Below are 24,570 nucleotides of genomic sequence, written 5' to 3'. Positions count from 1 at the left end.
CATCTGTCTAACTCTGCTGACAGTCACAGCTCTGGAGTTAACAGCGGGGTGCATGAGAAAAGACCCATTAGGTAGGATAAAATAATTACTGGTGACAGACATTTTCATTTTAGTCTGTGGCCTATTGCCTTGATACTGATTTTCTCAGGTTCAGTTGTCAATTAATAAAATAAAGGCGGGGTTGGGGTGTTTGTAAGATATTTTGAATGGTTTAAATTACATTTACTTCCTTAGGTTTCCACACTGACAATAAATGGAATATTCTTGACAAAACCTCTTTTTTAAAAGATCAGATACTTTTAATCCTGAGACTGCTTGAATATACTTCGTTATAATTGTCTTTATAATATTCATTAGGTATGTGCTGTAAAGGCAATACTGACATTCAGAAGCTCCATTTGAAATGACTTAATCAAACTTTAAGACAAAGATTTCTGACAAAATAGATTTGCCTTTTCAGGTATGGACTGTTATACTCTCTATTTGCATACAGGAAAGTACTTTGGGATGTTGGTCTAGTTGCATATAAATATATAACAACTAATGATAAAGCTAGACAATGTAGCTTCCAGGAATCCAAGACCTCTTTTATGTCAGTCTCCACATCTTCCTATAATTACATGGTTAAGCTTTGACAGACAGGCTGCATAATCCAAAACAATCATCCAAAATGCTGCTGTGCATATTAAGAGCATTTATTGATCATTAGATGCACATGATGACCTAGGTAAGAGTCCCATTCTGAAGTGTTTGATGCTCTAGCCAGAGTGACTTGGGGTGATCTGTGCCTTTCTTTGCCTGACATGCCCAGGGAAGTAATTTGTGGATTTGGGTATATTTCAGTGTTCTTCTTCCTTAAAGTTAACTATTCAGATAGGGGTATTCACTCAGTCCATCCCTATATTGAGCAAATATTCTTGAGGATTAAATTATAAGCCCCTGCTTGCATATGAAAAGCACAACCCCAACCGCCATTAATAAGGACATGAGGTAGACTTCATCCTGATTAATCTTCAGTGTATTTCCTTCATCACCAGTGAGCACCAAATTAAGGGCATATAGACAGGATTTAGCTAGAATTCTGATATTTATCAATTGTCAATTCAGCTTCTACTGCAGAGAAACTAATGCCACATGTAGGCATAACTACCAGTAGACTGTCAGTTTTACTTTTTAGAGAAGAACTTTATGGATTTTGTGATTTAAATTTCCTTTGACATTTTTTATTACATGGTTTTGAAAAAAATGCCAAAAGGTAAGAAGAGAACAATGAGCAGTATCAGAAAAATGGAGAATGTCAGGAAAGAGGCAGTGCTTTGGGTTTAAAGGGGAAAAAAAATCTCTGCCACTTTAGGTAGTAGAATGGTGTGCATTAAATGTTACTTAAGGGGAAAGTAAACAAGGTTTCTCAACTGTTATTAAGGCTGCAAGACTGAGGAACTGCTAATGATTGCAAACTTAATTCTCTGTTTCAATTCACCGAATGAGGCAGGGACCCCCTGTCATCACGTAAAAAATGTCTATGTGACAGTTAATTGACAATGGTCTTACTGCTTCTCAGAGGAAAAAGAAAGTCACTGGAAACCCTCATAATTAAATGTGTTCAGCAACCTAAATGTACTGATTGCTACCAGCTTCCCCTACAACTGATTATATTTGTGGGATTGTTAGAATACGGCTTATAATGAGAAATCAACTCAACCTTGACAACAGGAAGACATTAGTTTCTCTTTAGTTAACCTCTGAATGTTTTGAATTATTATACAGAGAGATATTCAATTGTAATGCATGCAGATCAAATCCTTGCTTCTCTTATTTTGCCAGTCGTTTACAGCACATCAACTTTATACCTATTGGGGTTTTTAAACTACTGTGTGAATAATTAAATCATACTGTCTCCCCTGTCTCCTCCCATGCAGGACTGAGTAACAGAAGTGTTTTTGCTGTATAATCCATATTATTTCCAAAGACACTTTAAGCAATGTAATTCTGCACAGAGGGTTTCTCAGAAGTGTTTTTCAAGCTTTTCCTATTTTCCATAGGAAGGCAATGCATTTTATAATGTGTATCGATGAGTATCTCATATTTTAATATACAAACAGAAGCTTTGCTGTGGATATTACTTCAGTACCCCATTTTTGAAAGACAGCTGTTTTGTAATTTGAGGTTTTGTGCATTTCATAGTCTAGAAGTGTGAAGCTATTGCAAAACTACATCTGTTTCATGTATGGATTTCTGCCTAGAATCTCTGATTTTTAAGGCTAAGAAACTCTTTAAAAAAAATATATTTATTTTTAACCAAACCTTTAAAGAACACCTTATCAATAACAAAAATACCTTTGTTTAGTGGGCAACGTAAGTTGTACAGTTTACACACCGTCATTTCTAAGTCATGCTGTAGGGTCAGTTTAGCTACCAGATAATACCAAAATCTGAAAGATGCTTCTGTAACATACTGGCCTCAACATGGCAGCACTGGGGGAGTCTATCACTTCAGTCAGTGGTAGATACCTCAAGAGGAGAGCAGCAGCAAAGAGATTTATTGTCCTTATCTAGAAATCTGCTGTTGATGTTGTTGTACCTCCACAGAACTGTTAATTTTGTTCCGACTTAATTGCATCAATGAAAGAATTTTAAGGCTGAGGACATTACCAATGGTTTAACTGAGAGAATATCTGGTAAGCCCACCTCTTAAAACTGAGCAATAACAAGGAAGAAAGAGAAGAAAAATTAAAGAGGATGTTCACACGTAACTCATTTCAAATACCTTGACAATTCAATTTCATTTTTTCATTGTTCTCAAATAATTCACTGAAAGCTTTTCTCTATATTTCTAATGTTATTATCAGTTTTAAAAGAACAAGCAGAAGCTATAATGTTGAGTGTTCATATGTTCTGAAGATTTTTCTTATCTGGATGGGAGTAGAAAGACTAATCACTGAGTTGCAGTGGTCTCCCTCACTCAGGAGTTCCAGTGGTAGTCAAACAAAATGTGCCAATGAGAAAAATTATTTTCAGTACTGAATATGACAATTTCTTGTCCTTGTTTTTATTACTGCTGTAGTAGCTTAGTGTTTCATTGAACACCCATGTAAATTTATTGAATAAATAATAATCAGCCAATCTTCAAGTTGATTTAAAGTATTAAGATGGTAAACTTTCATATTGGGTCTGAAATCCTCCCTGCAACAAAAAGAAGAAAACCCAAACCCAACTTTATCAAAACAGACCTCCCTCTCATAGCAACGCTAGTGGGTGCGATTGTAATATTATATTAACGAGCTTTGGGAATTGATGATTTTAGAATTCCTAGCCTCTCAGCTTTGATCCATTAGTGGGTATGGATTCAGTGGGAGTTAGCACAACTGGAAAAGGCTGCCTAAGTGGAAAATTGATCCTGGTAAGTGCTAGCTTACTTGCTTGACACATTAATGTTCCCTGGTTTAGTGCTTTGAACTTTCGCTCTGTGATAATGTGAGTTCAAGTCCCACTTGGGATGTTGAACTTTCAGTAAAGATTTAGAGTGAGCATGGGGGATCTGTCATTCCTTTACATTTTAATTAAAAGGCTAAGTTGAAACTAATGTAGAAAATATAATGAAATTACCGTGATCATCATCTAGCTCTGGAACTAGGAAATAGACCTTTTCTGTCACTTAGTCAAGGGAATGGTTGGCTAGGGAGTTAAAGCAGGCACTGTCAAGTATTGAAAGGTGCTACATCCAAAGTCTGAGCTTTTTTAGTCACTGTCTCCCTTTTTGCCCAGAAAAGATAAATCCAATGACTTTGAACAGTTTGCACCTTGAGCACTGATTAATCAGACCGAATATAAATAAAATGAAATAAATTGTTAGTTTCAAGAACACCTTCCAGACTAATTAAATGATTCCCACAGAGCTCCTGGGACATGGGCAATTAAGTGATTTCCCCAATAGATAATTTGGAAAAGTTGCATAGAAGCAAGAACTAGGAAAAGGCACGCAGGGAGTCAATGTTAATGATAATACGGAACTTCCTCAGGTCCCATCCTGTGCTTAGATTAGTTGAGTGAGACTGAATCTATAGAGAAAAACTGCATTTACCTAGGTTATTAAACAAGCCTTTTACCAGGAGGAAAATAATACCAAATTTAACAAGATTTAAACATTTCTTCCCCCCTTCCTTTACCCCTCAAAACCAATTTCTAACCTCAGCATAACACATAATTTAGCCCTGTAATAGGAGAAAGCTTTGAACCCTCTCTGAGGTTAGTACTGATCACTGTGCAGGTATCATTTGATGAATTTAGCACAGAAGCACAAGATACATTGTGTGCCTGCACAAGCTTTCAAATTTGGATTGATTTATGGGTATGGAAACCTTCTGCCTGAAAACATTGCCCAAATTTCAGGACAAAAAGTTACAAAGGTTCCAAATTATTTTGTAAGATCAATTTGAACTTTTGTTTTCCAGTTGTTAAGGAAGGCACCAAAAATCACCAAGGCTCTGGTTTGTTTTGCAGACTCTTTAGGTCTGGATAAGCCTTTGAACTTTTGCATGTTTGCCCAAGCTGAGCTTGAGGTTTTTCCATACCTCATAGATGTGCTACTGCATGAAAAAGGAAATAGATTTTGAATGTACTGGCCACTGGAAGCTTGTATTTCTATCGTAAAATGGTCAGTGTTGAATGACTGCAACTTAGAAATGTAAGCACTGGTACTTCCTTTTGTTATCTTCCTGGAAAGATGACTGGAGCAAATGAAAGTAATTACATGTGATTAATTCTGTGCACAGCACCTGGTGTATCATCAATTCCAATAAGACAAATAAAACTCTCTATGATTTGAAGGCTTATCCATGTTTTTAATGACAATTTTTCTTCTGAAATAACATCTTTCAGCAGTCAAAACTGTTGATGTGCTGTTCTCCTCACAATTGCTTTTCCTACATTGAGGCCAAGAGCTCAGAAACAGGCTCCAATTAGATTTCTTTCATATTTTTAACCACTTTCCAGAGTAGTCTCACCTGATAATCTGTTGCCAAGCTCATAAAAGTCATTTGACTCCCAATGCTCTAGAAATTGGTGGATGTTGTAAACAAAAATGACAAACTAGTTGAACCCCAGCAAAAGTGTCTGGAAAAAGAGATTATGGGAGGTAAATCAACTAAAAATATCCCTTCCTTCCTTTATTTTAATGTTTGATCAGAGGGGAATATGAGATCAATCATGCTACCAGTTGCGTGGAAGGGCTGGAAGAGGCACCATGTACTGTGGGACTAACCTGTAGTTATCAGCTCCTTGGTCATAGCAGCTTGGCATTGCCTGATTTTCAGCCTATGTGAAATGCCATCAAATTCAATGAGAAATGGTTCACAATTACATGGACCACTGCCTCAACACTAAAGCTGGCTTCCTGCTACCAATCAAGACCTCGTCTTGAACATTACCCCTTTGACATACATAAATACTACGGATTATCACCCAGTTTAGCTACCTCAACTTTACCCAGTATTTATTATCAAGTTTTCTGGGGGCATGGGGAAGAGACTGTTAAAGACAACTATACTAAATGTTTAATCCATAACTGCTCAGCAGAAAAAAACTGTACCTTTATGTGCTTGATTAAAACTAAACAAGTGCTTATAGTTTTTGCTAAACTGTGCTAACACTGGGTATATTACTAGTGTTCAATGTCCAAGTAAACATTTTCTCAACCAAAACCCTATGTGGTGTTTACACTGATACTTAGGCAAAGCCAGAAATCTACTTTGTCTCAGGTGGTGTACATCTGAAAAGTCAACTGGGCTCCCAAATAGTGGATTTAGAACATAGAAACATATAATATTAGGATTAGAAAGGACCTTAAAATCATCTAATTCCAATCCCCTGCCATGGGCAGGGACACCTCACACTAACCATGTCACCCAAGACTCCATCCAACCTGGCCTTGAACACTGCCAGGGATGATGCATTCACAACTTCCTCCCGAAGAAGAACTGATCCCACAGCATTATGAATCATGATCAGACACATCCTTTCATTCCTCCTTTTCATCCCAGAACTTAACTCAGGTCCTTGCTATTGTCTGCCTGTTTAAGTGAAACAAAATGAATAAATAACAGAAAACAATCTGGAAGCCCTCTGCCCTCCGCTCCCTACCAATATTTGCTCACATTATCTGCCAGAAAGGCCAAATACAGAGAAAATGAATTCCTGGTATCTGATAAGTAAGTGGGATTTATTTACACAAATTTGTTTAATTCTGATCTCCTGCTTGTCTGCTGGTTCATCTGCTCTATTTCACTCATTTCATGCAGCAGAGAGTTTTTCAATTATAAATCCAGGCAGCACAGTGTGTTTGAGCATTCTGTCAGCTTGATTTGTTTTTACACCCGTAATGAATTTTAAACTCTCTCCTCAAAAGTCATCACGTATGATTTGGAAATAGAACTTCTCTGGGTCTGGTTTTTTTTTCCTGGGATTACAAATAACCGGATAAATGGGAAAAGTCTGAAGATAACTAAATCAACCATATAGGAGCCAGTGATGAATTCCAATAGACTGAGAAGAGTACGGAGCTTCTTCTCATGCTCTTTATTTTACTCTCTATTCTCCTTAGTCTCCTCCTTCTCTTTTTTATTTAATCCATTTTATTTATTAACCAGTCTTTGATCATTGTTTATATGCTATGTTGAATGTGGCATTTGCTGCTTGTAGCACCCTGTGAAAAGATAAGCAACATTTGGCTTAAATAGTTACAAACTCTGGGCTTGATGATTCCAATAGATGGAAACCAGGCTACAGGGTTCCCCTTTGGCAGCAAAATCACCCATGTGAAAGAGCAGGACAAAGTGTTTACAGGTTTGAGCGGATAAAGGGCCCCCATGGAGGATGAAGCTATCCCAAGCTGAGAAGGAGACAGCATCAGGGTAGTTTCTCCTGGAGACCAGAATTGGGCTCTCCAAAGGAAATTGGGATTTTTCCCCTGGTCCTTTCTCTCACCTCAAGCTGCAGGAGGAATGGAAGGTACATGTATGCAACTACATGTATGTGTACATACGTATTGTTGCAGGACTATTCCCTGTACCTGCAAGGATTACTCAAGATCTAGAGCTGTATTTACAATATATGTGGAAAATCTGTCAAAGAACTGAAGCAAAGAGCTTCATCAAAGGCAAATAATTATAGCACAGCATCTAAAAAATGTTTACACTGCTTCAAAAGTCTTTTAGCTTCAAATCTTGCTGGTACCTCACAAGAATACAATCTCCTCAAATACTGAAATTTCCTTGTCTATGCAGCATTTCTCTAATGAGCCTTCTATAGGATGAAGGCTAGAGGTATGAAATACTACTGAATATGCAGGACTATCTGACCCATTAAATCCCACACTGGCAATCTGATGATGTCCCCCTGTTCCCCGTGCCTGACAAACAAGGATGTGTTTTTCCAGCTGGACCTGTTAAATGTATTGACAACCTTAAGCAGTAGAAAACACACTGCTGTTTTGAAAGTTGGGATGTTCCCAGGACAATCATCACTAAGTGGCTAGCAAACTGAATGGCAGGACAAGTCTGTAAGAAATCAGAGATCACCAAACGTTCAATACTTACTGGCTGGAAAACGGACAGCTGAGAGCTTTGAGAAATCAGGTAATTAACCTGAACTTCTCTCTTGTCAATAGAAAAGTACTTACGATGACAAGATACTTTGCTACACTCTAATACTGTCATACCTTTAGCGTTGGTGCATTGGGTTTGCGTGGCAAGGCTTGGGCAGTAGAGGGGCTACAGGGATGGTTTCTGTGTGAAGCTTCACCCATGCCCAAGAGAGCCAATGTGAGCTGGATCCAGAGGGACCTGCCACTGGCCAAGGCTGAGACCATCAGCAATGGTGATAGTGCCTCTGGGAAATGATGTTTAAGAAGGAAAAAATGCACAAAAAGCTGTAGATGGAGAGAGGAGTGAGAATACATGAGAGAAACAGCCCTGCATACACCAAGGTCAGTGAAGAAGGAGGCAGGAGGTGTTCCAGGCACCTGAGCAGAGATTTCTCTGCAGCCCCTGGTGCAGACCACAGTGAGGCAGGCTGTGCCCCTGCAGACCAAGGAGGTCCATGGTGGAGCAGATATCCACCCGCAGCCCATGGAAGGAACCCACGCTGGAGGAGTCTGTTCCTGAAGGGCTGTACCCCATGGAAGGGACACACACTGGAGCAGTCCGTTCCCGAAGGATGCACTTCATGGAAGGGACCCGCACTGGAGCAGTCTGTTCCTGAACGACTACACCCCGTGGAAGGGACCCACGCTGGAGTAGTCTGTTCCTGAAGGATGCATCCCATAGAAGGGACCCACACTGGAGCAGTTCATGAAGAACTGCATCCCGTGAGAAAGACACACATTGGAGAAGTTCATAGAGGACGGGGTTCTGTGGGAGGGACCCCACACTGGAGCAGGGGACGAGTGTGAGGAGTCTTGCCATGAGGACGAAGGAGCAGCAGAGACAACGTGTCATGAACCAACCACAGCCCCCATTCCCTGTCTCGTTATGCTGCTAGGGGGGAGGAAGTAAAGTATTTGAGAGTAAAGTTAAGCCCAGGAAGGTGGGAGGGGTGGGGGAAAGGTGTTTTTAAGATTTAGTTTTTATTTCTCATTATCCTACTTTGATTTGATTGGTAATAAATTAAACTAATTCGCCCAAATAGAAGCTGTTTTGCCCATGATGGTATTTGGTAAGTGGTCTCTCCCTGTCCTTATCTCAACCCTTATGAGACTCTCCTTATATTTTCTATTTCCTGTCTAGCTGAGGAGGGAAGTGGCTTTAGTGGGCACCCGGCATCCAGCCAGGCTCAACCCACCACAGTTGGTCAAAAATAAGTAGCTTCTTTCTTCATTGTGACAGAGGTAACAGCAGTCTACTCAAAACTGGACATATTTTAGTGGTTTACTGCACACATTCTCAAAATACTGACATCTTTCAATCTCTGTCTTTCCACATAACTTTGAGTTTCTGAATATGCATACGAATGACTGAAAACAAACTTTACAGATTGAGCTCTGAAGGCTTTATTTTATTTTCCTGAGTTGAGTCATTACTTTAGCCTTTATAGGAGTTCTCAATATCATTCGTATTGTAACCATGCAAAGAGTTTGCTGGCTCTCTGATGACTTTTGCTCATGTTATGATCTTTTTTGCCGCTTGTCACTAACCCCTCATGTTTCTTTCTTGCTGCTCCAATTAAAGTAATGGTCACAGGGAAACAATAAAGGAAACCAGTGCTCTTCGGAGTGTTGGAGGATGGGAGAAAGGCAGGAATTTTGGACTGGGAGGCTCTGTGATGCCCAGACTCCTCTATGACCAGCAGTAAGGAGCTTGCCCTCTTCTCCTAGGGCAACACTTGCTGGGACTTTCGTTATAAGGTTCTGGGAGAGCGTGCAGCAGAGTGACTTAACACATTCTGACTGCTACATCATAGATGCCCTCCAGCTAAGCCAGGAAAGAAAACATTACAGAGACACGTCCACCTTCAGTATGTGCCACTTTTCACAAAGGAGAAAGGAAGGCACCTTTCACAGCCTGAAAAGCCCTGGATTGGTAAAAGACCATAGGTGGCTTAACTGATAGCATTAGGTGATTAATTTAGAGGTACAGTTACCTGACTGGAATCCCACTGTTGCCAAATGAGCAAACTCAGGTCAAGAGAGCATGGTGTGAGTGAAGGCCTGTTTCAACAGACCCTTGTTTGCATACAGGACTTCCATTTACCTTGAGAACAAATGAAACGAGTACGTTTTAAGCCTGCCAGAGGAAGAAAGAGCCTGTCAGCAAATGTGCAAATAAAAGCGTAGATGCATCCTGGCAGCAAGAGATAAGTGACCTTGTTACTCTTTGATTTTTTGCACTAATAAAATACATTTCAAATATATTCAGAATAGAAGCAGTTATTCTGTAGGACAAGATAGCACTCTACATGCAAAAACAAATGTAGGACATGTATGATGCTACTGAAGTATCCTTCGTAATTGCGCTAACACATGGATGAAAGGCAGATGGATTGACCCGTCCAAAAAATTAATTGGAGGGTAATCAGGAAGGTAATCAGGAAGCTCCCAAAATAAAGTACAATTGACCCAACACAACACAGGGCAAGGTGCTTGGATGAGAAACAAGACACAGCTCAGGACGAGAACAAGTTTCGCAAAACATCCAAGGATGCAGCGAGAGGAACAGAAGCAGAAAATTCACTGTATAAGGCAGAAGAAGTCTTCCTCTCCTTTTCTTCAAGGCTTTCAACTCCCAGTTGGATCCCCAAATTTTGCTCTTTATGAATATTGCTCAAATGAGAAATTCTTTCATTTGGTCCTTCTGCATATTTCCTCATCTGCCCAGTTGCAAGTGTGCTTTGGCAGGTGCTCTAGCTGTGCTCTCAACACATGCCCAAAGTGCTAATAGCATTTTCTCTGGATGACTTGTGGGAATAGGGGTCAATGAACCATCTGATAAAACCTGGCATGTAGCATACATTCAATCCATTTAGTGCCTCATTTTACTGAGGAACTAGCTTTTGAATGCATTTAGGCACCTCTCTGTACTTTGGGTAAGTTTCCAGCTTTAATATTCATACATTAAGATGGAAATAATATTTTAACTGAAATGTTAGTTAGTCTGATGTCAAATTCTTACCTAAGTTGGTAAATGCAGCTACTGCTCCATCATTTCATGGTATTATTTTCTTTCCAAACTCTTATGGCATTATACACCATTATTAAAATATGTGAACTCATGTCACTCATGTCTTATTGCTCAGGTCTGAGGTGGGATTTGCTGGGTCTCTTATTAGATTTGTCTTCTATTTGGCTATTTAACTACCACTATGACTTTCAGCTGTAGTTCACGCCAAAACTCATTTGGTAAACAGCAGAGGTCTCCATAGATGTTTGCACCAGAGCTAATCATGCTCAACACCTTTTATGATTAGGAGAGAGAAGCAGGCACTTGAATGGCATGACTCTTCACACCCAGAACAGGGGAGCCATAAGAGACCCTATTTCTGTTCATGACCCTGAAAAGAGCTCAGCTGCAGACATCCACGCTGTTGACATCTAAGAGTAACTGTGAATAATCCATCAGCTCCCCTCCAGCAAACACACTGTGGCCTGCAGAAATGACTTCAAAATCTTTTGTCGTTTTCCAAAATGATGAAATTAAGACCTGATTTAGGTCAAATCAAAGGTTCAGTTGGCTCCATATTCTTCTTTGTGACCCCGGTATTTTTATTGCTTCCTATGCATATGAGCTAAACTTCATTTAGTTTTGAAGTTAAAGAGTTCCTAAAGGTATAAAGCTGTTGGAACTTCCACAGCTGAAATGTCTTCAATGAATGTAGTCAAGAAGATAGATGTTTTAGTCTTAAATGGAGAGTATGGATTCGTTTTTCTTATCTCTATTACTGAAAGTGCTATGAGTGAATTTTCCAGAATGGTGCTATAAACCCAAAAATTGATTGATTAATTCAAAGCCTACAGCTAGGAAATGTTTTCCAGGAATGCTTAAAGGAAATGCACAACGGTCTATGAACAGCAGCAATTTAGTACATGCAAACTGATGGCCAAATTTACAGGGATCTGATACACATGGTTATGGCAGCGACAGTTATGATAAAATGGTACCGTTTTTCTATAGTCATTCCTTCCTGCTATGCTGAATCAGCAGATGAAGTTATTAGAACTGCAGACTGTCTCAGTGAGATTCCCTAATTATACCTTTCAAATGTTTAAGTCTATAGGAAACGTGAGTGTACGTGTAAAACTATATAAAAAGGTTGACTTCAGCTTGCAGCACGCTCAGTAAAAACCAGCCCTGCTAAAATGAAAATATCTATCTACCATTATTTATCTTATGCTGCAAGCACAGTCACTACAGCAGGGATTTTTGCCAAGGCTTAATGAAAGCAATGAAACTATGTCCTTTGATTTCAGAGATCTCTGAAGCAGGCTGTACCTGTTCCTAAACAATCAGTGGGTAAGAAAAACAAGAGAGGGGTGTTAATGGTTTTGTGTCATATACTTGAGTGGTAGGTTGGCCATGAAATGCTAACAGAACAAGAAACTTCAGGGAGTTTACCTGGGCAAAAAATTATAAAGATTAAGCAAAAACCTCCCTGAATAGCTCTTTTCCTGGTGTGGTCATGCTTCCCAGGATACTGTTCCTGCACCTGTATTTTCTACTCTTCCATCAACCTATGTACTTCAGTTGGCAGGTTTAGATGTGCCCAGAGCATTTCTTATGAACTATTTTTACTAACTTTTTTAGTTAGGCCATCAGTTATTCTCCTGAATCATAACAACTTGCTTCTAATGCAAAAGGCTGCCCCTTTTGACCTTGCTGAGGTATAAAGAAGCACAACTCCTGGCTCACTGACTTCGCCCTCCCACTATCAAAAGCAATACCCATTTTTGAGGTCTTTTAGAAATATATTGAACTTGATTTAATTTTGCCCAGTGATGACACTACAGCTCCGAAACCTCAGCCTTCTAAAGGTTAGACATCATCTTTTAATTGCCAGCTTAAATGTATTAATGATCAATTTATACCAACATATTTTTTGTGTCAGTTAAACAGACCCTGTTCCTTGCTAACATAAATGCATTTTTGATGTATTTAAAAGTCCATAGCACTAGTTTAGTTATCTGAAGTAAAACTTATGTGTGTACTGGAATGAATATAATTATTCCAAATATTTGTAATGCATGAGGGAATATTCACTAGCATTTACAGTGAACAGAGAAATAAAAATGTTTTTAGCCAGATCCCATGTGCTTACCATAGAAGAATATACATATATATATAAATATTAAATCAAAACTCCAGGAGAAAGAAAACAAAAAAAAAACCCCACAACAAATGAAGCCCATTTATTCTTTAGTGTACTTTACTCTACAGGAAAACTCTTTGTCAGGCTTATTGATATGGGTGAATAAAGGTTTAAGAACAAACATTCTCTTCTGGTATGACATTATTTCATGGTTAGTTAACAACATGATGGGCATTGAGAAAACACTAGGATATACAGCCATCTAAAAAATGTACATACAAATACATAATACAGTTCTCTTCCCCATCTTCATAAAGTTATTCTTTTCTCATTTATGCCATAGTTTTTCTGTTTGCTTTCTTGGTAGTGCTGTAGATATCTGGATATGAAACAGGATTTTTTTATTTCTCTTTTTATGATAAACTGTGTTAACTTTAAGCTGAAGTTTCTCATAATGAGAAGTAGGAAATCACCAGTTCTTGCTACTGGTATCACTGTGCCTGCAATTCCTTGAATTACTGTCCATTCCTGAGGCAAAATGTCTTAATCTGCTTATTTATAATGATACCATCAGGTGTGAATGTATAGGCTCAGGAAATGAAAGGATGTACAACATGTCATGATTAGACTTTCAGATGCTCCTGGCAACCTGCAGGTTTAAAACCTCTTGTACCTTTCCCTTCACAGATATAGTGTCATTCTGCTGGAGTCCAATGTAACAGATGTTTAACACAGATGTTTTAGGCTACTTTTACAGAAAGAAAATCCATGACAATAAAGCAGAAATCAGAACTTAAAACACCTACTGAAAGTCTTGTTTTGATTATTAATAATAAAGATGACATTTAAGTGAGGCTCATTCTGAAAATACTACTGACCATGCTAATCACAATTACTCCACCTTTTCCTACTCCTCTCGTATGCATGTTTCATTTGATGCACTTATAACCTCTGTTTTAGGCTATAAACACTTTCAAGACAAGGCTAGCACTTTGTTTTATGTACAGCACTTAGAATTTTGGGGGAATAACAACAGGAAGCATGAGGATGACCCTTTCTGAAAAGGGGACATTGGACTTGTGCTATAGATCTGAAAACAAAGAATGCTTCAGAATGAGCTTAAACATGTCCTGTTGAATAAAGGTCAACATCTCATATCACTGGCAAAGTAATGAAGATTCAAATTCTGTTGTTATATCGTCAGTATAAAATCCTAAGATATGTATTCACAATATGCGCTGAGAATACAAAATCCTGTGCTGTTTCACAACCATTGTACACGCGTTATTTCTTGCACAGCCATGTTAGACTGCTTGGATCATGGTGAAGGGCCAATGGGTGTAAGAAAAAAGAGCACAGAGGCTGTTGCAGAGGGAAAAACTGGCTTTTGGCACCCATCCACTTTGTAAGTCAGCAATAGAATAGATAGATATTTATGGTCCTGGTACTCATGCTTGCTTCTTGCTGCATTGACTGCATAGTGCAAAGTATGAGTTAGTTTAAGCTAGTCAAGTTGTGCCCTTTACAGAAAACAAAGCAAGGAAATGCAATACATTCAATCTTAGGTATGTGAAGTTAGGAAAGATGAAAAGTAGCCTTAGTTTTTAACTCAGAAAGGAGAGAAAGGCAGGAATACTGCTCCAGAAACCTTATTAACCCCAGATCTAAATGATATCTTACTATTTATGGCCAAACTTTAATTACAGAAATATATATACACATATATTTATTTATTTCAAGTTAGGCATTGTTTATAAATTATTAACATATTATTAATAACTTAGCTATTGTCTTTAAAGAATTCTCAAGTTAGCTGGTGAAATGATGCTGTGTATGATTTGTACGTGAAGTAAAGCTAAGAGCAGAAAAATTGCCTTTAACCAGGTCGTGTGCTTTATTGTTATGCAAGGTAAAGCTTAGAAGCTGCAAGGTTAATTACTGTAATTTGGAAAAAGACAGTATAAGTAAAATGCAGATGCTGTAATATCTATGTAATTAACCTGTAATTGCAGCATAATTGCACAGTGGTTTTGCTTTGCAGTAGATTGCTAAACTGAATTTATACAGTTACTTATGAATGGGTTAATTATACAGATTTTGACATCATATTAAATTTATTTTTGTGACATAGTTCCTTCAAATTATCAAATAGGGAGTGCATATTCTTTTCCATTTCCTCTTCAGAACATTTAACTGTATTTGCATATCCTATGTAGATAGCACGCAAAAGTTGTAACAAGTTATACATGGATCCTGAGAAGCTTTACTTTATACATTATGCATTATTTCTCATAGCATATTGCTTACACAAAATACGTATCACTTGGGCTGATCAAGCTGTAAGCAAAAGAAGGAAGACTGAAACCTACAAGCAAAAAATATTGTAATGAAATGTAATTAAATACACAACAAATAATAATCAAGTAATTTCAGAGAAATAGTGGAAGTGACACAGTGATCCAGTGTCTCATGTGCTCTGATACCCAGTTATGGAGAATGATGGACAGCTGCATCACTACTTGTACTATCACTTGTACTACAGAGGAAACAAACCCTTCTAAGCATTTTCTCTTGATGTAATAGTCATCTCAGGGAAAAGGGAAAGGAGAAAATAGCACACTATCCCTTGAATAAGTAACAAAACCTACAAGGTGGCTTTAGAAGCTTGGTAAAATGCTGGAACAGCTAAGGAGAAGTTTTAGTGTTAATTCATATTTTATTCATGCAACTAGTTGTTCATTCAATGTTATGGGCTAAATATTCTTTTCTTCTCTGTGGAGTGATACAGCTAATTCTGATCATAGTAAGGAAGTCTTCTGTCATGATTGTGGTGAGTCCTAAGACTGAGCTCCTTCAAAAACAGCTGACAAAGCAATTCTCCAAGATGTTCAGCAGGTCACAGTGTTGCTCCTCTAACTTTAGGCCACAGGTTAATTAGAGAAACACGGACATGTGAGGGCATGTGCTGGTTAGTTCCAAGAGTCTCTGGTTTGTGTCTCTTGGTTTGTTCCAAGAGTGTCTGGTTTGCCTGTTGCAGCAACGAGCAGCATGAGCACCAGGGCCATGAATATCTGTTCTATTAACCTAAATGCGCCCAGACTATCCTTGGGAAGAGGCCAGCTAGTGTCAAACAACCTGCTGCGTTGCATTAAACCTAGTTAGCCTCCTGCATCCAAACTGCATGCTGGGAACCAACCTTAGCTGTGCTAATTCCCCAACACTGCCTGAAAGTTGTTTGACAGAGTGTGATCTGGTCAGCCCAAAACCAACCAGGGTATCCTAATTCTTCCCTGCCAAGCATTGCTATTATATGTATCATATATAGTAGATATTACAACCCTATTTATTGACACAGTAAATTTCTTTATATTATAAGGAAATTCCATGTTCTGGGACACAAAGCAAACAGTGTAAGTAAGTGTGATATGCAACCTTCGTTAGTTATCATTAAGGAAACAATTCTTTAACACTTTCTTTGATAGAAACTGAAATGCCAAAAATAAGAATGAACAGTTCAAACAGGTATTTGTGTAGGAAATTCACTCATCAAATAATATAATACCCTAAAACACCCTGAATAATAAAAAGTATCCTCTCAAATTAAGCACCAGATTACTCAAATGGATTAAGTCATCTGGATTAAATCATTTACACTGTCATTTAATAGGGGCTGAGATTTGCAAATTATGAGGTTTTTTTTCTTGAACACTAAGTGCATCTGCAGCAGCAGTGAGAATATGGTGGGTGCCAATGAACAGTACGTCAGGCACCAGTGCCCAAGGGAACTCATGATGCAGTTTGAGCCAGCAGCTTTGGCAAGGTACTGACATCACGAGGTTTTAACAATAATACTCCACAAAAACATTAAGAGGAAAAAAACAGGGAGAAAGCTCAGTGGAGACTCCTATGCATTTTGGTTACTGTATCCAGGGTTTCCATCTAAAGTTTCCATAGGAACTTAGTGCAAAATCAGCATTATTTAACATGTTTGAGCCCACTACCAAGCAGAGCTTGTACTTTCAGCTATCTTGAAGATACCTTTGTAAATACCTTGGTTTGGAGTAAGCGAGGCCCCCTGAAACACTCCATCTATCAGAGTGAATTTATAGGTCCTCTTTGCTATCATGTAAGTATTTTAAAGCAGAAAGAAATCAGAAAATCAGAAACTTATGAAGAAGCTGTCCTTTGAAGAAAGGAAAAAGCAGACAGATAAGACATTATTGCCGAACAAACTGCATTTGTGAACGGCACTGTAACTGATGTCTCCCTTTAAGTGCAGTCATCACCTTCTCCTGTCACATCACACAGACACAAGGAAATAAACAGGCCTTAGAAACCTGATTTTCTATCAGGCAGTAATAGCATTAGACACCTTTAAACATTTTCTCTTTCATAGCAGAAGATTCACTACATTCTTTACAACTTTTTACCAGAATTGAAATTCTATAAAACAGGGCTCCATTTGCCCAGAAGAAGTAGCAATATCTGTTAAATATCTGTTAGACTAGTATGCTGCTGGAATTCAGAGGCAAAAACTGATATTATTTGATCAACAGCTCAATAACGTCCTAGTAGTTAGACACTCCATTATCCTGTTTATCATAGCAAGAATTTACCAACCATACCATGAAAATACCACCATTTCTTGACAATCAGACGATGAAGCCACATGTTCGAAATACCCAAATTCCTGACAAGGAAATATGATGTAAAAGCATTAGAAAAAGCTGATTTTCCATTCTAACCTGAGAGTCTGTCCCAGAATACCTTATTTAATGAACTTTACAGACTTAATCATAGAATCATAGAATCGTAGAATAGTTAGGGTTGGAAAGGACCTTAAGATCATCCAGTTCCAACCCCCTGCCATGGGCAGGGACACCTCACACTAGACCATGCCGCCCAAGACTCCGTCCAACCTGGCCTTGAACACTGCCAGGGATGCAGCATTGGTACAAATGTGGCAAAAGGGCTGTTATCCTCACCTAATTCTCTCTTTTCATTTTTATCCTTTTTTTCCTGTGTGCACACACACATAATGTATTTGAATTTTGGTTCCATATATTGATCTGATACTGCCATTCTCCATATCTTCTTAAGTATAGAAAATGATGACTAAAAAGCTATCATTAGAACTAAACAGGGTATGAACAAAGAAAGAGAAGAAATGAAGGAAATTAAGAGAAAGCACAACAAAAATTCCCTTAGAAAGTACACTAAGAAGGCTTCTGAATTGCATATACGACAATGGAACAAATGAGAATATAGCACATCTTGGTGTAATATAATCATATGTCTCTTATCTGTAAAAAATTTCATGCAAAATGCAAGGGAGACAATGACATTGTACATATACTGTGATTTGATCTAATATCTGAGATGCACCTAGTACAACATACCAATTATCATAATTAAGTTTATTTTATATCAATATTATTTATAATGCTACTGCTGTATAATGAATGTAGGAAGCTAGAAAGGACTAACTGGGTCATGAAGTGCAATTCTAGATACTGTCAGAAAATCACGATGCAGATGTTTCACAGTGGAGGAAATAATGATAGACCTGTTACAGTGAGACTGATAAACAAACCAGTCAGCTGGATAGGTGATCTGCTAGTCGCTATGACATGCTCTCTGATTTTATCACACCACCAATAAACAATGTTGTTTTTCTGGGGTAATGTCTTGTTTTAGTTCAGTTTTAAAAGCTGTGTAGCTAGTTCATTGCCTTGCCATAGCTGAAATCACCATTTCTGATAATAGCCACCAAATTAAGTAACAAAAAAGACAAAAACTCCAAAAACCAAATGAAAAGGCCCATCATAAACCCCCAAACCCTTTAGTTATCCTATTTGGAAGTTGGCTGCCATCCCTCAAGCTGTGGCTCACTAGTCCCTCCTTATTCAGCAAGAAACATAAAGGTAAGTTTGAGTGCCTTACATTGTGCTTGAAGGATTGCTGAACAAGGGATTGGCTTGATCACCTCCCTTAATGTTTTCCCGAAGTGACTGTCCTGCATAGATTCAAGTATTTTAACACACTGAAGGCCTGAACTTCTCCAGTGACTTCAGAAGGAGACCAAGGAAACCAGCTTCTTTGTACAAGACCATACAATGATTGGGTTAAATCTGGCTTCCAGTCCTGCAAAAGCCAGTCCTCCAAAACTAGTCATTTTCTAGGGCATCTTGATGCCTCTTTAACTAGCGAAAGAATCACTTGCAACCAATACAGAAAAAGGAAATCTGACCATTCAGGTCTGTTGGTAAAATCATTGTTGAATGGAGCTGAATGTTGAATTCTCTTAGAAGAGATATTTTTCTTAATTCTGACTAGATATAAAGGAAAAATGATATAATCGTTATGGAAGGGAAGTTGACTGCAGCTCAACTTCGGTCAAACTAGCTTCTTTTGCCAAAACATCTTGTTTAAGTTCTGTTTCATTCAGTACTGTATATATCTTGATTCCCAGAAAGTTATGTTCCCCCCTTAATGTATAAAAATACTTGAAGCCAAAATAAATATGGTTTTTCTAAGCTTCTGGGTTTCAAATAAAGAGTACTTTCTCATGGAAAACAGTTCCATCTGCATGTTCTTTGCCAAGTCATCACAATGTTATCGGTATGCTATATCGGTAGCCTGGTGTGGGAAGGACCACATCTCCATACATGGTCCATTCCCTTTGGATCATGATTAGCCTTTGGAAAATGTTTGAAAAAGCAGCTGCTTAATTTCACAGGGCATAATGACTACAAATGTTGTTGGCCCAACATGGGGAGTACCTTAAGGGGAGATTCCTTGCATCTAGCAAACGAAAACCATAACACAACCCTAAATAATATGAACATGAGAACAACTTCTTCTTGATAAAGAGATAATGATTACAGAAGGATACCTTATTGTACAGCAAACAAAACTGCGCTGGATAGTAATATACACACTAAAGCAAGTTCTTTTCTTGCTTTGTAGCAAGACAAAGTCAGAAGACAGTGTGAAGACATCGGTTTTGTTGTTACTGTGTTCCAACTATCAAACAGGCTATGGTTTAGGGTGATTTAACTCACAAAATTACATGGGATCACCTTTGGAGAAAGGTATCCTTGAATAACCTGTGCATCCGATTGGTTTCTTTCCTCCTTCGTATTGTCCCATCCTGTCAGTGGCTATGTTCTTAGGAAGAACGACAAATAAACATCTCTGAATTGTAACATGGTTTGTTTTGTAATGGACCAGATGGCATCCAGTGACAGATACATTCAAGCAATGCAATCCCGGAAGAGGACACTTCTGCTCCCCTGACAGTACCTGAATGACATATACTATCTATAGCTTCATTAAAATATCCAGAGAATCTCTAACAGTTACATGCAAAACTGTTTGCTTCTGTTCAATAACAAAGCAAGTCATTTGGTGGTGTTATTTTTCTTCTTCTCTTTTTTTTTTTTTTTTTTGTGGTTGATTTTTTTAGTTGTCTTTTTGTTTTGATTTGGGTTGTTTGTTGTCATTTTTGTCTTAAGAGGGAAGAGGATAAACAGATTCTTGTTCATTTCCCTGGCAGGGGCACCTAGCAAGTCACATCTTCCATCAGTCCCATCCAGGCTGGATATATCATACCACAATTAAGCTTTATTTGGTGATTCAACCTTTATTTTTTTTAAAAATCAAGTGTTATGATTACATGTGTACTATATTTAGTGACATCTGAGTGGGATCTCAGTGAAAAGGCTGTGTTCTCTTGTCTTGCCTTGCCTCTAACAAAAATCAAAGTGCTGTCATTCACAGTTACGGTTGGGATTCAGGGTTTTTAGAAGCCTGCCAATAAAACATACTGAGGCTTGAATACATTCCTTCCATTTGTGGCTGAATGCCTTCTAATCATTAAAAATCCTCTAAATAGTTTCTACCAGAATAAAATAGGGTTTTGTTTAAAGTCTGAAATGGTTTTTATTTTGGGAATCGTGTGTTATTTTAGTTCCATAGTTCTGATTCTGTTCCATATTCAGCAGCAATTTATTTCTTAAGGAAGGTCTAGCTTAAGCTCTGGGTTTAAGAAAATAATCAGCTGCAGTTTGTATGATTCTGCTGAATGCTATTTCAGGTGGGCAGGCAGGGACTGTGCTCAAACCCCAGAGGTTACATGCATTTTACAGAGATTACTTTCTAGCCACTCTTTGAAAGCAGCATTTTATAAATCTCTGATGTTTCACTAGCTCACCCAGCTAACAAGAAGGATTCTGTTTTTGCAAAAAGGAAATTGTTTCAATTCTTATCCCACAATTAAAAACACATTTTGTTCCGTTCTTGTAGTTCCAGAGGGTCTCATCCTACGTCCTATTAAATATGAGCTTGCAAACTTAGCCTTCTCTCTCTTCCATGATAATAGCAGTTTGCCACTCAAACTTCTGGCTACAGAAAGAGCTAGAAGTTACTTGAATGTTACTTGAAAGAAATAAAGTGGTGTGTGTTAGAAATAGTGGATTTAAATCCATGCCTAATTTTAGTAACATAAGTCCAATAAGTTGATAGTAAATTGGTGTGAAGATTGTATAATGAACATAAAAAACAGGCAGAATGATGCTTTGATATGTTTACACTCAAAGCAACATTTCCAGTTTCACACATTACATGTACATTACCAGATATCACAATGCTGTGAAGAACTGATAATTCAGAAGCTGTGGATTTAGTTCAACAAGGAATGACAGTTTGTTTTCTCACACAGGAATACAGAAACATTATCTGAAATGTAGGCATATGCTTTGAAATACAGAGTAAGAGTAAAAGATTCTCAGCATCTGCTAACAACTGTTGGGATGCTTGGGTTAGATCTTGGATATAATCTGTCAATTTGCATCAATCAAGTTAACTTACACTTCAAGATGTAATGAAATGTGACCAACAAAATTAAATACAGTAACATAATATAGCAGCAAAACCTGCATTCTTGATGATAGTGGGTAAATAAACTGCAGTTTTGGTTTAACTCAGAAAACACTGCTTGATTTTTGGAGTATTTTTAGGATACAGCATGGTCTTTGCTGAAGGTTTTTGGCTGTTCTCACAGAAATTTAAAAGGGCATGACCAGGGCATTTCGAGCTATTGCATTACTGAGGATTTAATTTGCAAATTAAATAAGGAAAAAGAAACTGATCCTCTGCAACTTTGTGTAAAAAATGTGTTCTACCATCTTATTAATACAGATTGCAACCTACAGACCGTATGGAGGTGCACAGTATTCCTCATATTTGAATGTATTTACATATAAACTTATTTTTGTTACAGATTTTAATTGAACAAGGATGACAGATTTCCTGACCAAACTTTCACAAAAACTTCATTATTTTATTCTGAAGCCAAAACCTTAATGAACTTGTGACCTGACATCCATTAACACAGTAACAATAACCATGCCAACACCACCCAGAGAAGTTGATCCCAGACAACCACAGCCAGAAAAACACAGCTCTCACTAATGCAGCTATAAAAAGATTAAATCTACAAGATTCACTTAAAACAGGTCTTTTGTGTGACAAAAATAATCAATACATCTTACGTATCTCCATATATATATATTGTTCAGTAAATAGCACTGATTTTTTGTAACTATGTTTATATTTACATGTAACATGTAAAAAGTTTCTTTAGGACATCTGAATAGTGTTTCAGTTGTATAATAATTGCATAATAATCAGCTGGTTTTCTGATCAGTGAATAAGTGACTGATACAAAGAAAAGCAACACTCCTACATTCTTCCCCTCATAACAGTGCACTGCAATCCATGGATGTCATGAGTTATACAGAAGACTGAGCAGGCTGCTAGACTACCTCCATGCTGCACATGCTGGCGGTAATCCCACCACACAAAGCATAAGAGGCTGGTAAATCCATTTGTTTCTGAGTGTTGGACTCCCATCAATCCTGTGCTTATCTTAGATTTAATCATCAGATTTGATTCAAAATGCTGCTTACAGCAAGGATCAGCAAAAGCGCTTACAAGAGATAGCCAGATCTGTTCCCGCTGGCTTTTGTTAGTATTTGTGCACTCTACTCCTTTAAAATACTCCAACTTTATGATGGTGACTCCATGCCTCCGGAAAGAAGCATGTAATTTTGTTCTGATACATGAACATTACCTATTCAAATCCAAGATATACAAGAAAATGCACCTCAGTGGAAAACAATGCAAGCTAGAGATCAATCCTTAAATTAGCTGTTGTGGGGTAGAGGGACCAAAAGCTTGTAAATCCCATAAGTCTTACTTTCTTGGAGTAGGAGTTAAGGGTCCTAGGTTATATAGCTGTTTTTCAAATTTTATGCCAACTATAGAGTGTTCAAATTCCAGATTTAGATCCTCAGGCCTTAAAATTCCTGCAGGGTGAATTTCCTTATAAAGAAAAGGAATTGTTTTCTGTAGAAAGGCAATCTCTTCCCGCAGGCTGGTAAATTTAAATCTGTGATGGCATCTCTAACAGCAAAGCAAAGAAGCCCACAGGTGCTGTTATAGCTCAATAAGCTGCTGTAACAACAAACTCTTTATGTCATTAAAAAATGCAACAAACTACCTTGAGTTTCTAAATGAAATATACATAAGTATGGAAAGAGAATTTCAGGTGCCACTTCTTGAGCCATTGGAGGCTGCGAGACTATGAAATTGCATAAAATTTGAAGTTTTCTCTTTCTTACCTTAATTACAGCTTTTCAGTGATGGCCCAGAAGCAGAGAAAATCCCACGTTTCAAAGCAAAGGAATATATCCATCCTAAAATAAAAGAAAAAAGAAAGAAATTGGGAAAAGGCCTGCAATTTCAGATAACTTATTTCTCTTGTACTGCACTGGAATTACAAAGTAATACTGAAATCCTGTTCAGAGCCAGAGGAAAGGAAGTTTAATTATATTTGGGATGAGTAAATCATAGTCATGTGAAGCATTTAATGATAGTTAAACAGAAGAAAATGCAACAGGACTGAAAACTCTTCTTGTGTCGCTTTTAGAACATCACCATCTTTTTTTTGTCATTCATTTATACAGCAGATTTTTGACCTGTTATTCACATGACACAACTTAGTACAATTTTTTTTAAACATAGTACATTACACTATAAAAGAAATTTATATATTTGCCTGTAATGAGGACTGTGAGTCCCTATTCCTTGGCCAAAACATAGTATTAGTGTTATATACACTTGAAGGAAAAAACTGGTCCAGGTATACATAACTATTAAAACATGTATCTTTAAATATAAATGTTCATCTTTGCCATCCACCCCATTTCCACCAGGCCAGCAAAGATACTTCATCACTTAGGGATGTAACACTTAACATTCAGCACACACACACACGTATTACAAATATACATACAGTTACAAATACATGCATACATTTAAGATGGTAATATGGAAAGGAATGAAATGTAAAGCTGAAATATTTATTTGAAGCCAGGACCTTTCTGATATTATTCCATCTTCACAAACTGCCAAACCACCATAGGAGATGGCCTTGATACAGGAACAGAAAGGGAGATCTGCTGCATTGTTTTCACAGATCTTTTTGGTAATATATATGAGTGTGAAGAGGGGTGGAACATAGATGATCTTTCAGCTTATTTTGCTACTGAACAGACATAAATCAAGGAGCAATCAATTGCTGGCTCTAGGACCACAGGAGTGAAGAGGACAGAAGAGGACAACTAATTCACCTGCCTACAGGCTCATCTGCTTTTAACTCTTCTTCCCATATTCTGGTTTATTCTGCATTAAACACATTGATTGTTTTTTGTG

The 24,570-nt window shown here is 37.9% G+C and overlaps 1 protein-coding gene across 3 annotated transcripts in view; it reads right to left on the bottom strand.

The window, feature by feature from the left end:
* TENM4 (teneurin transmembrane protein 4) overlaps positions 1 to 24,570 on the bottom strand; it is a 1,610,848-nt gene that overhangs the window by 927,093 nt on the left and 659,185 nt on the right. For all 3 annotated transcript variants that reach the window (XM_030476261.1, XM_030476262.1, XM_030476263.1), the window contains one exon: positions 23,478 to 23,552. The gene's annotated coding sequence lies outside the window, so the exon portion shown is untranslated. The remainder of the gene's footprint in view (positions 1 to 23,477; positions 23,553 to 24,570) is intronic.

This window comes from Strigops habroptila, chromosome 2 (assembly GCF_004027225.2).
Source record: "Strigops habroptila isolate Jane chromosome 2, bStrHab1.2.pri, whole genome shotgun sequence".
In the NCBI taxonomy this organism is placed as follows: Eukaryota; Metazoa; Chordata; class Aves; order Psittaciformes; family Psittacidae; genus Strigops; species Strigops habroptila.
This window is presented reverse-complemented; position numbering and strand designations above follow the sequence as displayed.